We start from the raw sequence: 3437 nt of genomic DNA, 5'->3' as shown, positions 1-3437 counted from the left end.
TGTTTTGAATACCCAAGGGCCTACCTTTATTTATTTTGTCTTTTAGTACCTACTTACCCTGATGGTTATTTTTTTTTTATTTTTAGAAACAGGGAAAAAACTTTTTGTGTTTAACCCAGATCTGAAATAATAAAATTTAAAAAAACCCCAAAACAAGGACTGTGTTTTCTTCGAAAGCTCATTGATGATAGGGGACTCCGAAAGGTTTCCCGTAAGTGGTATTTTCCGGGGAGCGTTAACGTAAATGGGGACCCCCAAATGTTGTACAATTACGGACACCCCCTTAGATACACTCCCCCTTTTGGGGACAGAACCTCGAATGAATTGTATACTTTTGGGCTTCTGAAGACATTTAATGGGCAAAAATTATTAAAAAATTTCAAAAATTCAAATTTAAATTAAATAAAAAAAACGAATTCGAAAGATTTTGGGGGAAAAATCAAGCCCTAATGCAGATTGAAACATCAATAAAAAGTTTTGACATGATGAGAGCGGCCTAACACCATTTATGTTTTCACACTGAAAGAACACATTTAAATTAAAAACTACTTTTGCTGCGTATGATGCTCTGTGCTGTGTAGACAAAAAGTACTGAAATTTTAATGTATGGCCGCCCAACCCGGTTGTTAATTCCCAAAAAGATAAAAAGTTGTCATTTTTTTAAGAATCATTTAACATCTATAATACAATAGGATAAACGATAATGCTGAGTGGGTTTTAATTTCTTTCAGCTGTATAATAAAAAAAATATTTTTTGATAAAAGACCCTGTAGAACCCAGTAAAGTTGTACAAACAAACAGCAACACCGTACATCAAGACAACAGGAGACAAATCCAGCAGTGTAGGGGTTAGTTTTTTGCCAAGTTTTAAAAAAATGTGATCTAATTTTCAGGCCCATTGGAACCCCCCTCTATCAACAACTTTGATTGCCTTGTATTTTGATAAAAAGGGAAAATCACGGTTGGGGCGAAAACCCCCCTTTAGGATTTGGGTGCGTTTAATCGCGGGATCAGAAGTTGGTTATTTACTTTGCGCTCCTACCCCCTGCTAGCAACACCGCGGGGGGGGGGGGTGTCAAATTACAGTGTGGGGAGACAGCCCCCAAATTTCTAAGACTTCATGCCCCTTTGATACCCTTGAGTTGGGAAAAATAATTTTCGCATTGCACTTTTAAAAAAGAAAATTTAAAAACAAATCTTAATCAGGGTTAAAAATTTTAGTTTAAAAAAATTTTGTATGTCAAATAGTTTGAAAAGTGGATCGGAGTTAAGTAGTGTATATAAGAATACATTTTTGAAAAATTTCATATAATTTTAAAAATTGCAATTTTTGTATTTGCATTTAGAAAATTTATTCCAAAGGGAAAAACAAAAAAACAAATAAAGGGAAAAAAAAAAAAAGTGAAAAAATCTCAACTCAAATTTTTATTTTTTAAAGAAAATACGTCTAAAGAGGGGTTTGTGTTTTGATTTTGTCTCGCATGGTAGGGTTTTTCATTGTATCTTCCTTTTGTCCTCCTCATTCCCTTGAGTCATAAGTACCTACACTTTAAGGGTGCATTTCCCCCTAAAAGGGGTTTTTGGTGGACGGGCCTAAATTGTGTTGCCTGCAGAAAAAAATCTAATGGGGAAAAATTCCCTCTTCCCTTCGTCCCCGAAAGGATTGACTCTCAGCATTAACAGGGTTTTTGGGTTTTATCCAACTTTTAAACAAGTGGGGGTTTTTTTGTAAACCCCCTTTTATACCCCCCCAAAGCAAAGCAACCCCGGGGTCCAAGGGGGTACGATGAAGCCAGAACCAACCCCGGATTTTTTGAGAACGGGTTATCAAAATTTGATAAGTAACCAAGTTTTTCTGTCCCGGCTTGTTCCGTAAAGGGGGTTAGAAATTGACCAAAACAAAAAAAAAAAAAGGAGAAGTACGAAGGGGGTCAAGACAAATAGGAAGAAGTTAAAAATTTAAAAACCATGTAGATTTTTTTTGATGTGAAACGAAAAATGCAACATGGCCCCCCGCACCGCGGAGTACACAATGCTTGAGTTACTTTGCTCCTTTAATATGTTGTGGCGATATTTAAATAAGCTTGCTAAAACAAAAGTTTATAATGTAAATTGCTTGAAGAGGGGTTTATTTTTATTAGTTACATTTTCAATGAATCTTATATACGATGGTTCACACCTTACACACTTATTTTTACCCGATACGGCAGTATTCCCTTTTTCCTTAATTTAAAACAAAAGGGTTTAAATCCCCCCCAAGCTCTGATTTTTAAACGGTGGAGCTTTTTGGAGCAGGGGCCCCCTTTTATGGTTATTGTTAGATAAAAATCTTTTTTGTATTGCTCCGAGGGTTTTGTTCAGCAAAGAAAGGGATCACCCCCGGGAATAAGTAACCCCTTTAAATGAAGTTACCCTTTTCAAAAAGAACCCTCTTTGGGCGTAAGGCCTAGGGAATCCAAACCTCCAAGGTCTTTTGGGAAACAAGTGGCTGTGTTTTTTATTAGCCGTATTTTGATTTTGCCCAGCCCCCTTATATTTGTTCGCCGCCTGGGTTTTTTTTCAAATCCCTTTTTTGTTTTTTAAGTGAAGACTTTGTTTTGTACCTGCCTCTTTTGTCATGATTTTGTGTTGTGTTTATAGCCCCGTTTTTTTTTTTAATGATTTTTGTTATGGGGTTTTTCCTTTTTTCCCCCCCCTTGTTGATTGTTTGATTGGTCATTTACCCCGGTTTCTTCCCCCCCCTCCCCAGCTTTATTTCTCTGTGATTACACTTCGTTATTTAGTTTGACTTCCCCTTTTTGTTCCCCTTTTTGGGAAACAGGAAAGCATGGTATGCGTGGGGCAGTGATCACAAATTTTTAAAATTTAAAGGGAGAATTTGGAGAAATCCAATTTGTTTGAGGATGGGAATACTGGGGAAAAGCAGGGCCCTGAAAAAAAACAACCCTTTTAAACAAACTTGAAAAAAAGTGGGAAAAAGGCACAATTAAAATATAAAAATTTTTTGTTTTTGATTTTGAAAAGGGAAACAAAATTAATGAATGGAATATTTGCCAACTGCGTTGATACCAGTGTTCCTCCCCGGTTATAAAACCTTTCAGTGTTTTTTTTTATTTTCCTGAAATGGTTTCATCAAAGAAAAATAAAATCAATGTAAGACAATGTGAAACTGTTTTACATGAAAAAAATTGGGGATTTAAAAAAAGTATTACAGAGGACCAAAAGCCCAAAAAGGTAAAACGGGTTTTGCATTTTTTGTTTTTACTAAAATTCAAGTGTTTTTCTGGTTTGTCTTTTTCTTTTGTTTACCTTTCCCGCCCCCGAATTTTTGGGGTTTTTTATAACAAATGTAATTTGAAAAAAGCAATTTTATTATACCCCCCTTTGCCCCCCTGTTTGCCTGTTTTGGCAGGGTGCGAATGGAGGGGAGCAGGGGG

Source organism: Eleginops maclovinus, chromosome 19, assembly GCF_036324505.1.
Source record: "Eleginops maclovinus isolate JMC-PN-2008 ecotype Puerto Natales chromosome 19, JC_Emac_rtc_rv5, whole genome shotgun sequence".
Classification (NCBI taxonomy): Eukaryota; Metazoa; Chordata; class Actinopteri; order Perciformes; family Eleginopidae; genus Eleginops; species Eleginops maclovinus.
This window is presented reverse-complemented; position numbering follows the sequence as displayed.